Here is a 19,623-nt window from a genome sequence, read left to right on the forward strand (position 1 = left end):
TCATAACTTTGATAATAACCAAGTATTAATGATATCTAGAGATGTCCGATAATGGCTTTTTTGCCGATATTACGATATTGTCCAACTCTTAATTACCGATTCCGATATCAACTGATATATACAGTCGTGGAACTAACACATTATTATGCCTGATTTTGTTGTGATGCCCCGCTGGACGCATTAAACAATATAACAAGTTTTTCCAAAATAAATCAACTCAAGTTATGGAAAAAAAATGCCAACATGGCACTGCCATATTTATTATTGAATTCACAAAGTGCATAATTTTTTTTTAACATGCCTCAAAACAGCAGCTTGGAATTTGGGACATGCTCTCCCTGAGAGAGCATCAGGAGGTTGAGGTGGGAGGGGTCGGGGGGGGCGGGGTTTTTGGGTAGGGGGTAGCGCGGGGTGTTTATTGTAGCGTCCCGGAAGAATTAGTGCTGCAAGGGGTTCTGGGTATTTGTTCTGTTGGGTTTATGTTGTGTTACGGTGCGGATGTTCTCCTGAAATGTGTTTGTCATTCTTGTTTGGCGTGGGTTGACAGTGTGGCGCATATTTGTAACAGTGTTAAAGTTGTTTATACGGCCACCCTCAGTGTGACCTGTATGGCTGTTGACCAAGTATGCCTTGCATTCACTTGTGTGTGTGAAAAGCCGTAGATATTATGTGACTGGGCGGGCACGCAAAGGCAGTGCCTTTTAAGGCACGCCCCCAACATTGTTGTCTGGGTGGAAATCGGGAGAAATTTGGGAGAATGGTTGCCCCGGGAAATATTCGGGAGGGGCACTGAAATTCGGGAGTCTCCCGGGAAAATCAGGAGGGTTGGCAAGTATGACTGGGAGACGCAACTGCTCTGTACTTCTCCCTACGTCCGTGTACCACTCCGTACAGCGGCGTTTTAAAAAGTCATACATTTGACTTTTTTAAACCGATACCGATGATTTCCGATATTACATTTTAAAGCATTTATTGGCCGATAATATCGGCAGTCCGGACATCTCTAATGATATCAACGTGAACACAGACAAACTTTTTATAGCGGCGCCTTGATCACAAGCTTGTGTGCCTATGCTGACATCGAGTGGTCTGCTGCTTCCTTGCTTCCTTGCTCCCTGAAAAGTTTATTCTAGATCATAAATCATGCACCTCACATGCACAGGAAAGTAGATATTCCAACAAGTTGGTACACTTTGACAGCCATATAGGACCTGAAACTGGCGAGGACGACACGGAAAATATGCTTGGTCCCCCAGTCCCCCCCCGACCCCTTTTCTTTGTGAGGATTATGAGTCATTCTTCACCTAAATGTGAATATATGAACATCCCAGCAGTCGGCATCCTAAGGACAGCAGACGTTGCACAGTAAGTGATGTTTTATGTTGTTGGCTCTCATGAAGTCTGCAGTGAGTAATAATCAGGGATGAAGGAAAAAATTAGTTTTTAAAATTAATGCGCCGCGTATGCTTAAAATGATCAAAATACGTAAATATTAAATGTTATTATAAATGTACTCGTTACTACATAACATATACCGTATTTTCCGCACCATAAGGCGCCCTGGGTTATAAGCCGCGCCTTCAATGAACGGCATATTTCAAAACTTTGTCCACCAATAAGCCGCCCGGTGTTGTAATCCGCATCTAACTGTGCTAAAGGAATGTCAAAAAAACAGTCAGATAGGTCAGTCAAACTTTAATAATATATTAAAAACCAGCGTTCTAACAACTCTGTTCACTCCCAAAATGTACGCAAATGTGCAATCACAAACATACGTATATCAACATGGACAGAGCTGCGTGAAAAAAGCCACCCGGCCTCTTCGCGTAAACTTAAACTTACCTTAACCACTCGCTCATCTTTTCTTCATCCATCCGTTCGAGTTAGCTTTTATGATGACGCCGGCTGGAAAGGTCTCTTTTGGCAAGGTCTTCCTTTTGAATATCACCATGGGTGGAAGTTTCTGGCCATTAGCATGGCAAGCTAGAACCACAGTGAAGGATGACTTCTCATTCCCTGTGGTGCGAATATTCACCGTACGTGCTCCCGTTGTATCCACAGTGCGGTTCACAGGAATATCAGTTGCTGTGAAATAGTAATCCGTGTGCGGATGGAGAGATTGCGTCTTTTCATGAACCGGATCCCGGTCGCTTAGTAGGAGCCATTTTGTGGTCTTTACAGATGTAAACACACAAAGGAAATGAAACGTACGGTGATATCCGCGCGCTTTTTCTTCTTCTACGCGGGCGGGTGGTTGCTTACAGTAGAAGAAGAAGCGCTTCCTGTTCTATGGGGGCGGGTGCTTACCTTGGCGGTTGCTTGCGTAGAAGAAGAAGCGCTTCCTGTTCTACCGGGAAAAAAGATGCCGGCTGTTTACCGAAGTTGCGAGACCGAAACTTTATGAAAATGAATCTTAATATTTATCCATATATAAAGCGCACCGGGTTATAAGGCGCACTGTCAGCTTTTGAGAAAATTTGTGGTTTTTAGGTGCGCCTTATAGTGCGGAAAATACGGTATACTTATCATGTATATCGAACCTCAATGGAGGTGTTTGGATGTTTTTTAAAGGGCTCTGTAGGCAGAATTGAACGGCTCCCATAAGCTCCATTGTAAGCGAACTTTTGATCACATTTAATATTTAGAATGCATCCAAAAAAAAAAAAAAGATATCCGTCATAATGTCTTTCATAATGATTGTAAACGATAGGCAACATTCCAAATAGGTGCAGTTCCCCTTCAAAGTGCTACCGCACAAACTGTTATTTAAAAAATACAAGCTTAGCCATTAAAAGTACACAAATAATAAGACTTTAACACTATCAGTGAAGCATAAGAAACACAAAACATGCAAAATACAGTTTTTTTTAACCCTGTGTATACTTTAGTTATCTGAAAAAATAAGAGATTTCAGTGTGTGCATGAGTACTTTTTGAGCACATTCAACAATACCACGATAAATATTATAACCGTGATAGTTTTGGTCACAACTATGATTGTTTTAACATTTTACATTTTAACATTGGATTGGTTTACTAAAACCTACACTTTATTATAGCTGAGCTTTTGGAAAGTCGTTGTTTTCATTGTGCACCAATTTGGATCATGCGAATGGTTTTCTGTTTACCCTCTAATACAGTGGTCCCCAACCTCCGGTCCGGGTACAGGTACCGGTCCGTGACGCATATGCTACCGGGCCGCACAGCAACATTAACAATTAATAAGGTTTTCTACATCAAAATTCATCTATTTTTATTCAACTTCTTCTTCTTCTTCTCCAGATTTTGCCGTGCTCTACCTTCCACTTTTTTTCATTCGATTCAAACCATTCCAATCGCGGGCTTTCTGTTGACATATTCCCAAAATTCACAGAATTCCAGGTTTTCCGGAACATTTTTCCCATTCAAAATGAATTGGCCATTTTTCAAACTTCCACCATTTACACATTTTTTCAACCGATTCAAACCATTCCACCTTCCACTCATCCTGGACATTGAAACTATAATTTTTTTCAAGTTAAAAAATAGAATTCCAGTTTTTTTTCTAACCCTTTTTTCTGGCGACTACTCCTACTCCTCACTATGTCCTCTGCAGCATCGCGTGGACATCGGGGGCGGTACCTCTGGATTGGCAGACCGGGGTGGTGGTTCCTCTCTTTAAGAAGGGGAACCGGAGGGTGTGTTCCAACTATCGTGGGATCACACTCCTCAGCCTTCCCGGTAAGGTCTATTCAGGTGTACTGGAGAGGAGGCTACGCCGGATAGTCGAACCCTGGATTCAGGAGGAACAGTGTGGTTTTCGTCCTGGTCGTGGAACTGTGGACCAGCTCTATACTCTCGGCAGGGTCCTTGAGGGTGCATGGGAGTTTGCCCAACCAGTCTACATGTGCTTTGTGGACTTGGAGAAGGCATTCGACCGTGTACCCCGGGAAGTCCTGTGGGGAGTGCTCAGAGAGTATGGGGTAACGGACTGTCTTATTGTGGCAGTTCGCTCCCTGTATGATTAGTGTCAGAGCTTGGTCCGCATTGCCGGCAGTAAGTCGGACACGTTTCCAGTGAGGGTTGGACTCCGCCAAGGCTGCCCTTTGTCACCGATTCTGTTCATAACCTTTATGGACAGAATTTCTAGGCACAGTCAGGGCGTTGAGGGTATCTGGTTTGGTGGCTGCAGGATTAGGTCTCTGCTATTTGCAGATGATGTGGTCCTGATGGCTTCCTCCGGCCAAGATCTTCAGCTCTCACTGGATCGGTTCGCAGCCGAGTGTGAAGCGACTGGGATGGGAATCAGCACCTCCAAGTCCGAGTCCATGGTTCTCTCCTGGAAAAGGGTGGAGTGCCATCTCCGGGTTGGGGAGGAGATCTTGCCCCAAGTGGAGGAGTTCAAGTACCTCGGAGTCTTGTTCACGAGTGGGGGAAGAGTGGATCGTGAGATCGACAGGCGGATCGGTGCGGCGTCTTCAGTAATGCGGACACTGTATCGATCCGTTGTAGTGAAGAAGGAGCTGAGCCGGAAGGCAAAGCTCTCGATTTACCGGTCGATCTACGTTCCCATCCTCACCTATGGTCATGAGCTTTGGATCATGACCGAAAGGACAAGATCACGGGTACAAGCGGCCGAAATGAGTTTCCTCCGCCGAGTGGCGGGGCTCTCCCTTAGAGATAGGGTGAGAAGCTCTGTCATTCGGGGGGAGCTCAAAGTAAAGCCGCTGCTCCTCCACATGGAGAGGAGCCAGATGAGGTGGTTGGGGCATCTGGTCAGGATGCCACCCGAACGCCTCCCTAGGAAGGTGTTTCGGGCACGTCCGACCGGTAGGAGGCCACGAGGAAGACCCAGGACACGTTAGGAAGACTATGTCTCCCGGCTGGCCTGGGAACGCCTCGGGATCCCCCGGGAGGAGCTGGACGAAGTGGCTGGGGAGAGGGAAGTCTGGGCTTCCCTGCTTAGGCTGCTGCCCCCGCGACCCGACCTCGGATAAGCGGAAGAAGATGGATGGATGGATGGATACTCCTTCCACATTTTTCAACCCATTTCAAATTCCAGGAATTCCTTAATACCATTTCTCAATTAAAGATGTTACTACTTCAACATTTCTCGACCGATTTTGAAAAATTCCAACACCAACTATTTCAACTCCGAAAATTCAATTTTCTTTTTGCATTTTCCCAAAAATTCCCTCTTTTCCCGAAATCCCCAAATTTCCATGAAATTCCCGTTGGAAAGAATGGGACATTTTTCAAAGTTCCACAACTCCCACTCAAACTGTTCCAACGTCAAAATATTCAGTCTGTTCAAGAATTGTGTGCTCCCTTTCAAAAACTGTAAAAAAAATTCCCGGATTTCCAAGAATTCTATGTTTTTAGGGACATGGTTCCCATTCCAAATGAATTATCTTTTTTTCACTCTTTCACAATTCCAACATTTTTCAACCTTTTCAAAATATTCCACCTTCAACATATTCCACTCATCCTGGACATTTAAACTAAATCTTTCCCAAGTTCCAAACCAAATTCCGGTTTTCCTGGAAATTCAAATGCTTCAACATTCAAAACATTCCAACATTCAAACTATTCTTACATTCATACTTCATTCTGTCAGCTTTGGAACATTCACATGCAATTCCTGAAGGAATTGCCTCATCTAGTTAAAGTATAAACTACCGCATTTTCTCCGACTTAACTTTCAGATTGTAGCCAAAGGCTAATTTTTTTGCTGTTTTTATCTGCAATACATGGAGAAAGCTGGTCCGTGAAAGTAATGCATACATTAAACCGGTCCCTGGTGGAAAAAAGGTTGGGGAACCCTGCTCTAATAGACTAACGGTCAGTGGTGGGTATACCCATGTGAAAGTCAGGTGGGATATGCTTCAGCTTATAAGTGACTCTGTCTTCTGGAACAGCAAGTGTTTTTTCATGGGTTATATGTCCGTCAGCTCACAACCTCTGCTTTTTGTGTACTAAACACATCAGCTGCTTGCTAAACCTGCTTTCCTCAAAAGCAGTGATGCTATCTCCTCTGCAGATGCATACAGTACTGGTCAACCTTGTGGCATACCAACAAGAAGCCAAAACATCAGCTATGTGGGCACAACATAAAGACACAGTAAGACGTAGTTGTAAGTGTTTGCCCTAATAGGGTGCCACCGACCCCAAAGAAGGTCAAGTTAATAACATTTTGCTTTAAAGGGAATTGCACTTTTTTCAGTAGGCCTAAATTAAAGGCCTACTGAAATGTGATTTTCTTATTTAAACGGGGATAGCAGGTCCATTCTATGTGTCATACTTGATCATTTCGCGATAATGCCATATTTTTGCTGAAAGGATTTAGCAGAGAACATCGACGATAAAGTTCGCAAGTTCACCAAGTTTGTAAACAATAACTTAAACAACAAAGAAAATAATGATTTATCGATCGGCAGAGCTTGTTAATTTTCTGACAGCTTATTGTTTTTTTTTTGCTTCATGGTGGTTACAACTTCTTATCTGCTGTCTGTACCGCATACAAAGGAAGATTTGCATTTATTAAATGACTCATGAAACGCTTTATTTCTGACTATTTTATCATGCTCACAATGTGGTTGTTTTTTTTTAAATGTAACTGAAAGAGTGATTGCAATAGAGGCTCCTTTGCTGCTATGTTTGTGCCACCTTGCCCTACCACCACACCCCAAACTGTCAAGCTAGGGAAAACACTGTATGTTGACCTCCGTCTTTTTATTTACCAACTCAGTTCTTTGTCGCCATAGCGCAATGGCGTTTCTTAGTTACCAATGAAGTACTCGGAACAAATCCAACAAGAATCCACCTTTTGTTCCCTGTTTGTTTGTGTTCATGCGTGTAAAGCAGCCCATGGGTATTTGTCATGTGACTGTAAACTATTAGCCAGCTTCTATCCCATTGCACATTTGATAATTGTGCCCTTTTGTTTGTCTTTTCAAACACTAACAGTCATCCAGGTCCTCTAAAAATTCTCAATAGAACTATTTCGAGTAGTAGCTTTTGTTGACTTATTTTCATCTTGGTCAACTTACAGGAAATCTTTTGGTTTTTCAAAAGGGAAAACCCCTATTTGACATGTTATACAATGACAGATGTACCCTTGGTCTATGCTAGGGATGTCCCGATCCAGGTTTTTGCACTTCCGATCCGATACCGATATTGTTTTTGCATTTCCGATCTGATACCGATACTGACCGATACCAATACTGACCGATACTGGCCTATCCGAGCATGTATTAAAGTTTAAAGTTATTTAGCCTACTTAGTTATCAGAATCATGTTGAAAAGGGTTTTAGTACTCTTGATAACAACTAGCCAGCTGAATTAGGGGAGTTTGAATAATACACAATGGTTGGTAACAAGAAACTGACCTGTTTATTCAAGGATAAACACAAAATAGACAAAATTATACATGACAAACAGAAATGGCATCATTGAACTAGGGCTGGGCGATATGGCCTTTTTTAAATATTGCGATATTTTAAGGCCATATTGCGATACACGATATATATCTCGATATTTTGCCTTAGCCTTGAATGAACACTTGATGCATATAATCACAGCAGTTTGATGATTCTATGTGTTTTGATTGATTGATTGAGACTTTTATTAGTAGGTTGCACAGTGAAGTACATATTCCGTACAATTGACCACTAAATGGTAACACCCGAATAAGTTTTTCAACTTGTTTAAGTCGGGGTCCACTTAAATTGATTCATGATACAGATATATACTATCAGATATATACTATCATCATAATACAGTCATCACACAAGATAATCACATTGAATTATTTACATTATTTATAATCCAGGGTGTGGAGGGGGGCGCCAGATGTAAGTGTCAAAAAGACAGCCAAAAGTGTTTGATATGAGAATAAATCTAAAGTTAAAATATAGGGTAGAAATGCACCCATTTGCAGGAAATGTAGTCTTGATTTTCAAAATTTTCTTTCAAGGCTTGCATGTCTACATTAAAACATTCTTCTTCATACTGCATTAATATATGCTACTTTTAAACTTTCAGGCAGAGAAGGAAATCACAACTAAAAATAAATCACTAATTTTTTCATACGGTGTTGATGTGGAAATTTTTGCCTCGGCATTTTGATAGTGTGGACGTGTGGCACCGAATGGACATAAGCGTCTCGACAGACGTTACAATATTTGAACAATGATGACAAAAACTGTTTTCTCTGTCGTGTCCGTGTGTCGAAAATTGTTATGCGCTTATTTTTTTATTTGATTTTGTGCGTGGCATAGATTTGCTATGCGCAGAGGACGCTTAAACAGTGCGCAATTGCACAGGCGAGCACCTTAGAGGGAGCGTTGCTCGCACGGCTGCGCTAGCATCACAGCTAACGTTAGCCATGCTGCTACCTCTCTGCCCGGGGAGGACGTATACGTATGTGACGTATGACGTGACAGTATGTGACGTATGACATGACAGTATGTGACGTGTGTAAGAAGGTGCGCTTGCTGTCTGTGAGAGGGAGACACAGGAAAGAGTGAGAAGAGCCTGTCGTGTAATGCCAGCAGCTAAAAGCAACTGCGTGAGAATTCACAGACCTGTGGATGTGTTGAAGGTGTGCTGGAAAATGCGGAACGGAAATTACGGAGCAGCAGAAAAGTGGAATGTATTATTTAAATCGGTGCGTTGGAAAACACGGACCGGAGTTTTTTTTAAAACTGGATCTGGATCGGCATTTTCCCATGCCTTGCCGATACGCAATTTTTGGCAAATATCGGCAGCCGATCCGATCCAAATATCGGTTCGGGACATCCCTAGATCGCATAGTTGTGCCAAAACATTAATATTTGGTGGACAAAATGACTGATTATTCACACAATTCCCGAAAAAATCAGTAAAATGCATTGTGCACTTGCATAGCTACTCATTAACAACTATGATTTTGCTAAAGACAACTTCTAATCGGACTTCCCTGATTAACATTAAGGGCTCCTGTTGCTCTCTGCTCTCTTGTGTTGATGTAAAGTCACTGTTTTATTATTTCATGGTGCAACCTTATCGGTCTGTAGAATCCATTAGTTGTGCGTAATTATGCTGTTGTTGGGTCAATGTTTGTGTTTGAGAAACATTTTTTTGAAGGAATTTTTTAGCATTGCACATTAGGGATGTCCCGATCCGATATTTGGATCGGATCGGCCGCCGATATTTGCCAAAAAATGAGTATCGGCCAGGCATGGGAAAATGCCGATCCAGATCCAGTTTTTAAAAAACTACGGTCCGTGTTTTCCAACGCACCGATTTAAATAATACATTCCACTTTTCTGCTGCTCCCTGATTTCCGTTCTGCATTTTCCAGCACACCTTCAACACATCCACAGGTCTGTGGATTCTCACGCAGTTGCTTTTAGCTGCTGGCATTACACGACAGGCTCTTCTCACTCTTTCCTGTGTCTCCCTTTCACAGACAGCGAGCGCACCTTCTTACACACGTCACATACTGTCACGTCATACGTCACATACGCATACGCCCTCCCCGAGCAGAGAGGTAGCAGCATGGCTAACGTTAGCTGTGATGCTAGCGCCTGTGCAATTGCGCACGGCAAATCTATGCCACGCACAAAATCAAATAAAAAAATAAGCGCGTAACAATTTTCGACACACAGACACGACAGAGAAAACAGTTTTCGTCATCATTGTTCAAATATTGTAACGTCTGCCGAGACGCTTATCTCCATTCGGTGCCACACGTCCACACCATCAAAATGCAGAGGCAAACATTTCCAGATCAATGGTATGATAAAAAATAGTGATTTTTTTTAGTTGTGATTTCCTTCTCTGCATGAAAGTTTAAAAGTAGCATATATTAATGCAGTATGAAGAAGAATGTTTTAATGTACACATAGAATCATCATACTGCTGTGATTACACGCATCAAGTGTTCATTCAAGGCTAAGGCAAAATATCCACATATATATGGTGTATCGTGACATGGCCTGAACATATCGCAATTTAAAAAAAACGGCCATATCGCCCAGCCCTAGTTCAATGATGCCATTTCTGTTTGTCATGTATAATTTTGTCTATTTTGTGTTTATCCTTGAATAAACAGGTCAGTTTCTTGTTACCAACCATTGAGTATTATTCAAACTCCCCTAATTCAGCTGGCTAGTTGTTATCAAGAGTACTAAAACCCTTTTCAACATGATTCTGACAACTAAGTAGGTTAAATAACTTTAAACTTTAATACATGCTCGGATAGGCCAGTATCGGCCAGTATCGGTATCGGATCGGAAGTGCAAAAACCTGGATCGGGACATCCCTAATGCACATACTGTACATATAGCATGGTGGTGTAGTGCAAGCCTGGGCAATTATTTTGACTCAGGGGCCAAATTTGGAGAAAAAAATGTGTCTGGGGGCCGGAATATCTATTTTTAGGAACACTAATACAAGACCTCACAATAATGTCTGATTGAATGCTAAAAACATTATGACAGACTGCCTACAATTAAGCGAAACGCAACAAAAATGCAACAAACACAGCCAAATATGAATGCGAAGGGTAAAAAAAAACCCACCTACAATCGATATATCTGATATATCACTAAGCTTTAGAACTTTTTTGTAAAAATCTCCTTCCGGGTCAGTCCCTGACACCCACATTTCAGGCTGGCCGCTCTGGAGACACTCTGTGGAAACGCTCCCCACCCACACTGCTTGGTGCCTCGTCTGAGCTGCTGTGACTTAGATTACCATAGTAACTAATAAGATTACCATAGTAACTAATTAGATTACCATAGTAACTGGTATATCATGCAAAAGCGCAGATTCCAACCATGGGCACGGCGTGGCGAAGTTGGGAGAGTGGCCGTGCCAGCAATCTGAGGGTTACTGGTTTCCCCTCATATATACAGTATAGCTCTTGTCTCAAAGTAGGTGTACTGTCACCACCTGTCACATCACTCCCTGACTTATTTTGAGTTGTTTGCTGTGTTCCTGTGTGTAGTGTTTTAGTTCTTGTCTTGCGCTCCTATTTTGGTGGCTTTTTCTCTTTTTTTGGTAATTTCCTGTAGCAGTTTCATGTCTTCCTTTGAGCGATATTTCCCGCATCTTCTTTGTTTTAGCAATCAAGAATATGTCAGTTGTTTTTATCCTTTTTCGTGGGGACATTGTCGGTTGTCATGTCATGTTCGGATGTACATTGTGGATGCCATCTTTGCTCCACAGTAGGGATGTCCCGATCCGATATTTGGATCGGATCGGCTGCCGATATTTGCCAAAAATTGCGTATCGGCAAGGCATGGGAAAATGCCGATCCAGATCCAGTTTAAAAAAAAACTCCGGTCCGTGTTTTCCAACGCACCGATTTAAATAATACATTCCACTTTTCTGCTGCTCCGTAATTTCCGTTCCGCATTTTCCAGCACACCTTCAACACATCCACAGGTCTGTGGATTCTCACGCAGTTGCTTTTAGCTTCTAGCATTACACGACAGGCTCTTCTCACTCTTTCCTGTGTCTCCCTCTCACAGACAGCAAGTGCACCTTCTTACACACGTCACATACTGTCACGTCATACGTCACATACGTATACGTCCTCCCCGAGCAGAGAGGTAGCAGCATGGCTAACGTTAGCTGTGATGCTAGCGCAGCCGTGCGAGCAACGCTCCCTCTAAGGTGCTCGCCTGTGCAATTGCGCACTGTTTAAGCGTCCTCTGCGCACGGCAAATCAATGCCACGCACAAAATCAAATAAAAAAATAAGCGCATAACAATTTTCTACACACGGACACGACAGAGAAAACCGTTTTCGTCATCATTGTTCAAATATTGTGACGTCTGTCGAGACGCTTATCTCCATTCGGTGCCACACGCCCACACCATCAAAATGCCGAGGCAAACATTTCCACATCAACACCGTATGAAAAAATTAGTGATTTTTTTAGTTGTGATTTCCTTCTCTTCATGAAAGTTTAAAAGTAGCATATATTAATGCAGTATGAAGAAGAATGTTTTAATGTAGACATGCAAGCCTTGAAATTTTTTTTTGAAAATCAAGACTACATTTCCTGCAAATGGGTGCATTTCTACCCTATATTTTAACTTTAGATTTATTCTCATATCAAACTCTTTTGGCTGTCTTTTTGACACTTACATCCGGCGCCCCTCTCCACACCCTGGATTATAAATAATGTAAATAATTAAATGTGATTATCTTGTGTAATGACTGTATTATGATGTTAGTATATATCTGATAGTATATATCTGTATCATGAATCAATTTAAGTGGACCCCGACTTAAACAAGTTGAAAAACTTATTCGGGTGTTACCATTTAGTGGTCAATTGTACGGAATATGTACTTCACTGTGCAACCTACTAATAAAAGTCTCAATCAATCAATCAAAACACATAGAATCATCATACTGCTGTGATTATATGCATCAAGTGTTCATTCAAGGCTAAGGCAAAATATCGAGAGATATATTGTGTATCGCAATATGGCCTTAAAATATCGCAATATTAAAAAAAGGCCATATCGCCCAGCCCTAGTTCAATGATGCCATTTCTGTTTGTCATGTATAATTTTGTCTATTTTGTGTTTATCCTTGAATAAACAGGTCAGTTTCTTGTTACCAACCATTGTGTATTATTCAAACTCCCCTAATTCAGCTGGCTAGTTGTTATCAAGAGTACTAAAACCCTTTTCAACATGATTAGTAGGCTAAAGTAGGCTAAATAACTTTAAACTTTAATACATGCTCGGATAGGCCAGTATCGGTCAGTATCGGTATCGGATCGGAAATGCAAAAACAATATCGGTATCGGATCGGAAGTGCAAAAACCTGGATCGGGACATCCCTACTCCACAGTAAGTCTTTGCTGTCGTCCAGCATTCTGTTTTTGTTTACTTTGTAGCCAGTTCAGTTTTAGTTTCGTTCTGCATAGCCAGCCCTAAGCTTCAATGCCTTTTCTTAGTTGCACTCACCTTTTGTTTACTTTTTGTTTAAGCATTAGATACCCTTTTACCTGCACGTTGCCTTCGGCTGTTTCCGACATCTACAAAGCAATTAGCTACCGGCTGCCACCTACTGATATGGAAGAGTATTACACGGTTACTCTGCCGAGCTCTAGACAGCACCGACACTCAACAACAACACATCATTTGCAGACTATAATTACTGGTTTGCAAAAAAATATTTTTCACCCCAAATAGGTGAAATTAGATCATCTCTCACGGCACACTAGAGTGCACGTACACAACTTTGTTGCCTCCCCTTTCCAATTGTGTGTATCTGCGACATTAAGTCCGTCAGTATATGATGAAAACAATGATAAATCTCACACCAGAACACTTTTCCCAGGCTCTTTATTTGGCAAGAGAAGTCTTTAGGCCAATAAAAGTGTTCAGGGTTGCCTTTAAGTCTGTGCTCCTCATTTACACACTAACAAGTTGCCAGCACAGGGGTTTTCTTGTTACCCTGGTAACTTGTCCCTGAAGTACGCATTGTACCTTCAAGTCATTGCCCCAGCCATGATCCCAGAGTATAGTCCCCCCCTGAACATTCTTAACCCTGAATGTCTCAAGCAGTTATCATGTATCAAGTCTCAGAAAATATTCATGACTAGAAAGGGTGAGGCGCCAATTTCTCTTCGGGTTTTGTTGGTTTAGCATTTCATTGGGCTGCCCGTCTCTGCTATTGGCAGATTGTTACATTGCTCACATCCATGCTCCGCCATCTCTTGCAGTAAAGTTATTTCAAAGTGAAGTAATTACAGCGAGATAACAAATTTTGCTCGACAATATGTTGACCTACAAATTATTGTCGATAAACAATATTATTGACATTATTCTTTTTAGAACAAATTCATTAACGATGTAATGATAATACAAAATAATGCAAGAGTGGAGGGGGGCGTGGCCTGCGGGCCTGCAGCGGAACGGGGTGTGCCATGACCGGCGACAGGTGCGTAGATGGCCCAGGTGGGCCTTGTGATCCTCCCGCCCTTTATAAGCAGCAGCCGGGAGGAGAGAGGTTGTTGGAGCTGGCCCGGTTAGCTCAGTCGGTAGAGCATGAGACTCTTAATCTCAGGGTTGTGGGTTCGGGCCCCACATTGGGCGCCGACTTGTGGAGGTTTCCCTCCAGTGGGTTCTTCTGACCACCAGACATTGACATGCGAGCCCGAATCGGGGTTACAATACTGTTTTATTTTTTCCAAGTTCATCGGGTTGCTTTCCAGCAATTGTCCTTTGCGTCCGTGTCAGGAACGCTCTCGCTCTCACGCCAGCTCCAACAACCTCTCTCCTCCCGGCTGCTGCTTATAAAGGGCGACAGGTGATCAGATGACAAGGCCCATCTACGCACCTGTCACTGTCTTCGAGGCCGGTCCTGGCACACCCCGTTCCGCTGCAGGCCCGCAGGCCACGCCCCCCTCCACAGCAAGTATACCCTTTCAAATGCAATAACTTTTTATTTCTCATATACACTATATTGCCAAAAGTATTTGGCCACCCATCCAAATGATGAGATTCAGGTGTCCTAATCACTTGGCCCGGCCACAGGTGTATAAAATCAAGCACTTAGGCATGGAGACTGTTTCTACAAACATTTGTGAAAGAATGGGCCGCTTTCAGTGATTTCCAGCGTGGAACAGTCATAGGATGCCACCTGTGCAACAAATCCAGTCGTGAAATTTCCTTGCTCCTAAATATTCCAAATTCAACTGTCGACTTTATTATAAGAAAATAGAAGAGTTTGGGAACAACAGCAACTCAGCCACAAAGTGGTAGGCCACGTAAACTGACAGAGGGGTCAGCGGATGCTGAAGCGCATAGTGCAAAGACTTTCTGCACAGTCAGTTGCTACAGAGCTCCAAACTTCAAGTGACCTTCCAATTAGTCCACGTGGACAATTCCATGCTCCCAACTTGTGGGAACAGTTTGGAGTGGGAACAGTTTGGAGCGGGGCCCCTTCCTCTTCCAACAAGGTCCATAAAGACATGGATGACAGAGTCTGGTGTGGATGAACTTGACTGGCCTGCACAGAGTCCTGACCTGAACCCGATAGAACACCTTTGGGATGAATTAAAACGGAGACTGAGAGCCAGGCCTTCACAACCAACATCGATCGGTGTGTGACCTCACCAATGCGCTTTTGGAAGAATGGTGGAAAATTCCTATAAACACACTCCGCAACCTTGTGGACAGCCTTCCCAGAAGAGTTGAAGCTGTAATAGCTGCAAAAGGTGGACCGACATCATATTGAACCCTATGGGTTAGGAAAGGGATGGCACTTCAAGTTCATATGTGAGTCAAGGCAGGCGGCCAAATACTTTTGGCAATATAGTGTATTTTAACATTGTAATTGAAATGTAAACTTTTGAATATCAATTTGAATAAACAAACAAATATTAAAAATACAATATACTGTCCGTAAGCAAAATGTTGCACAACCAAAAACAATACTATAGGTCCCATCTCTGTCAAGCATGGGGTTGGGGGACCAAAACAATAAATAAAACGGCTAAATAAAGTTATTAAATTAAATTAAATTAATTAATTAAATTATCATGGTTATAATTATTATTGTGTTATTGTTTAATGTGCTCAAAATCTTTAAACCAAGTTTTATTATTTTCTTGGCAGAAGAAAACATCAAATTTTGTTCTGGCTTCTTAAGAGATGTTATTTTTATTTGTGTGTTTATTTATGTTTATCCTCTTGCATTTTAATTTGTAAACGTTTTAGAATGTTTTTTTTTTTAAATTTCCAAAAATCGCTGCCGTTGTGTCCTTGGGCGGGACACTTCACCCTTTGCCCCCGGTGCCACTCACACCGGTGAATTGAATGATAGGTGGTGGTCGGAGGGGCCGTTGGCGCAAATTGCAGCCACGCTTCCGTCAGTCTACCCCAGGGCAGCTGTGGCTATGAAAGTAGCTTACCACCACCAGGTGTGAATGATTGATGGGTTCTACATGTAAAGCGACTTTGGGTACTTAGAAAAGCGCTATATAAATCCCAGTTATTATTATTATTATTATTATTAGTCTGTTTCAACTTGACACTGTGGCGTTTATATCGATAACTTTATGCAAAAACAGCACAGCCTTTATTTTTAATGTGAATACTGTCGCTCTGTTGTTTATAGAGTAATGTTTTAATACAAGTTTAGTTTAAGGAATGACGTTTCCTAATGGGAAAAGACCAACATTGATATTATTTTAAAGTATTTTTTTCAAGCAGAAGTATTGCCTCCCAGAGGAAGCTCTTAATATAGTTCTTTGAAAATGATTGCATGAAAAATGTTTAAAAATAACTTTATACAGATTAGAATTTTGCTAAAAGTAAGATGTAGTGTAGGCAGTGTCATTTAAAGCATTGTTTTGCAACCACTACATATCGGTTTGAACCATATGCAAGCGAAACCGACGAAAACGACACGACAGCCAGCGACACGGGAGAAAGCGAGGACGAATTCGGCGATCGCCTTCTAACCAACGATTGGTATGTGTTTGTTTGGCATTAAAGGAAACTAACAACTATGAACTAGGTTTACAGCATATGAAATACATTTGGCAACAACATGCACTTTGAGAGTGCAGACAGCCCAGTTTTTATCAATTAATATATTCTGTAGACATACCCTCATCCGCGCTCTTTTCCTGAAAGCTGATCTGTCCAGTTTTGGAGTTGATGTCAGCAGGCCAGGGAAGCTAGGGTCGATATTCTTCTCTTGATCATCTTCGGTGGCATAAGGGACGGTGTGAGCCAAGACATCCAAGAGGTTTAGCTCGCTCGTCTGCGGGAACAAACTGCCGCCATTGCTTGCCGTGCTACCGAGGTCCTTTGTCCCTGAATTGCTCACACACTCCGGCAGATTCAATGGGGGTCTGGCGGCAGATTTCTTTGACTTTATCGTTGGAAATGCATCTGCTTTGAGTGTCGCAGGATATCCACACATTCTTGCCATCTCTGTCGTAGCATAGCTTTCGTCGGTAAAGTGTGCGGAACAAACGTCCGATTTCTTGCCACTTTCGCATCTTTGGGCCACTGGTGCAACTTGAATCCGTCCCTGTTCGTGTTGTTACACCCTCCGACAACACACCGACGAGGCATGATGTCTCCAAGGTACGGAAAACAGTCGAAAAAACGGAAAATAACAGAGCTGATTTGACTCGGGGTTTGAGAAAATGGCGGATTGCTTCCCGATGTGACGCCACGTTGTGACGTCATCGCTCCGAGAGCGAATACAAGAAAGGCGTTTAATTCGCCAAAATTCACCCATTTAGAGTTCGGAAATCTGTTAAAAAAAAAAAAAAGGTCATTTTTCTGCAACATCAAGGTATATATTGACGCTTACATAGGTCTGGTGATAATGTTCCCCTTTAACATCACTGATTACTTCTCACTGCAGACTTTGTGAGAGCCAGCAAACCTAACACATCACTTACTGTACAATGTCTCCTGTCATTAGGATGTCGACTGCTAAGGTGGTTCATATATTCCCATTTAGATGAAGAATGACTCTTAATCCTCGCAAAGAAAAGGGGGGTGGGGGGTGGGTGGAACCAAGCGTCTTTTCACGTCGTTCTCGCAATATTCGGGTCTAAATTGGCTGTCAAAGTGCACCAATTGGTCGGAATACGCCCTCGTCTTTCTATTATCTGGGTGAGAGGCATGATTTATAGGGGTGTAACGGTACACAAACATTTCGGTTCGGTACGTACCTCGGTTTAGAGGTCACGGTTTGGTTCATTTTCGGTACAGTAAGAAAACAACAAAATATACATTTTTGGGTTATTTATTTACCAAATTAGCAAAATCTTCTACCAAAAATATTTTTCTTAGTGGAATATTTGATGTGAAGTAATCAAAACCTTGGTTAGGTCAATAATTCATAATAACATTGATTTTGATTCAATATTATGTTTTGAGCAATGACAGTTTGAAAAAAACAAAAAACAGCTTTGTTTTATTAGTCAACATTGCAACTTTTTCTAAATGACATTTAACCTTTAAGCTTTTTTATTTCACTTTTGTTATGTTTTTGTTTATTTTAATAGTATTTTTAGAATGTGCCGTGGGCCTTTAAAACATTAGCTGTGGGCCGCAAATGGCCTCCGGGGCACACTTTTGACACCCCTGCTATAGATAATAAAAAATGTAATCTGATAAATCTATGGATAAAAAGCAGAGCCTGGCGACGCATGCGCGTTTATCATAATTCTCTCTCTCTCTCTCTGTCTCTGCCCCTCCCTCACCAATGCTGCTGTTTGTTTTGTTTTTAACCCCTTCTTAACCCTGAACGTACATTGAAAATACACGCAACCCTAACTCAAAATGCCGGACATTTGAGGCATTTATGAAACTCCGCCCGACTGCTTGCAAAAGAGAACTAGCAGCGATCGGTTTCACCGGACGTGAAACCGATCGCTGCTAGCATGCTAGCAGTGACCGGGCTAGGTCCTGACCATACGTCCTCTTTTCACCCGGACATGTCATCTTTTGCGGAGCTGTCAGGGCGGAGTTTCATAAAATTCCTCAAATGTCCGGCATTTTGAGTATTGTTTACACAACGTGCGTGCGGTACGCTTCTTAATATGTCGGTGTGGAAACTCGTTCAGTACACTTCCGCACCGAAACGAAACCCCCGTACCGAAGTGGTTCAATACAATTACACGTACCGTTACACACCTAATATTTTGATTATTGTTTCTCAGCTGTTTGTAAATGTTGCAGTTTATAAATAAAAGTTAAAAAAGAAAAAAAAAACGTAGCCTCTGCGCATGCGCATAGCATACATCCAACGAATCGATGACTAAATTAATCGCCAACTATTTTTATAATCAATTTTAATCGATTTAATCAATTAGTTGTTGCAGCCCTCGTTGTGATTTCCCTCTCGGCATGAAAGTTTAAAATAAGCATATATTAATGCAGTATGAAGAAGAATGTTTTAATGTAGACACATACAATCATCATACTGCTGTGATTATATGCATCAAGTGTTCATTCAAGGCTAAGGCAAAATATCCAGATATATATCGTGTATCGTAACTTGGCCTAAAAATATGGAGATATTAATAAAAGGCCATATCGCTCAGCATGCCATGCCATACCATTTTGCTACTGCACATAAATCAGGGGGTGTCCATTACGTCGATCGCGGAGGGTGTGTCAGTCGATCACCAGCCAGGCATTAAAAAAATAGTCCTAAAAATGAGCGATCATAAATCTTCACTATGACGTCACTTGATTGACATTCAAGGCACCCGAGGGTCTTCTGAGATGACGCTGGCTGCTGCCAGCTCATTAAAATTACCGACTGGAAGGCGAGAAACACTTTATTTCAACAGACTCTGGCGCCGTACCTGTCGTCAAAACTCCAAAGACCGATTGCACACTTGCACAATAAAAGCTCTGCTTCATCCTGCCTGCGCTAACAAAATAAGAGTCTCAGAAAGCTGGCGTGCACAAGCTAGCAAGCTACGGAGTACAATGTATTTCTTGTAAAGTGTATACAAAGGAGTACGGAAGCTGGATAAATAAGATGCCAAAAACCAACCACTTTCATGTGGTATTGGACAGAAAGGAGGACTTTTTTTCTCCTCCATTCGAAAATGCGGACGTTATCCGCACCGCTGTCTGATTCCAATCAA

At 42.1% G+C, this 19,623-nt stretch overlaps 1 protein-coding gene and 1 non-coding gene across 5 annotated transcripts in view; both read left to right on the forward strand.

Moving 5' to 3' along the window:
- Positions 1 to 19,623, forward strand: part of fnbp1l (formin binding protein 1-like) — a 150,008-nt gene that overhangs the window by 25,614 nt on the left and 104,771 nt on the right. The window lies entirely within an intron of this gene.
- On the forward strand, positions 14,014 to 14,086 carry trnak-cuu (transfer RNA lysine (anticodon CUU)). Its single transcript has one exon. It is a non-coding gene; the product is annotated as a tRNA-Lys (tRNA).

This window comes from Nerophis lumbriciformis, linkage group LG14 (assembly GCF_033978685.3).
Source record: "Nerophis lumbriciformis linkage group LG14, RoL_Nlum_v2.1, whole genome shotgun sequence".
Classification (NCBI taxonomy): domain Eukaryota; kingdom Metazoa; phylum Chordata; class Actinopteri; order Syngnathiformes; family Syngnathidae; genus Nerophis; species Nerophis lumbriciformis.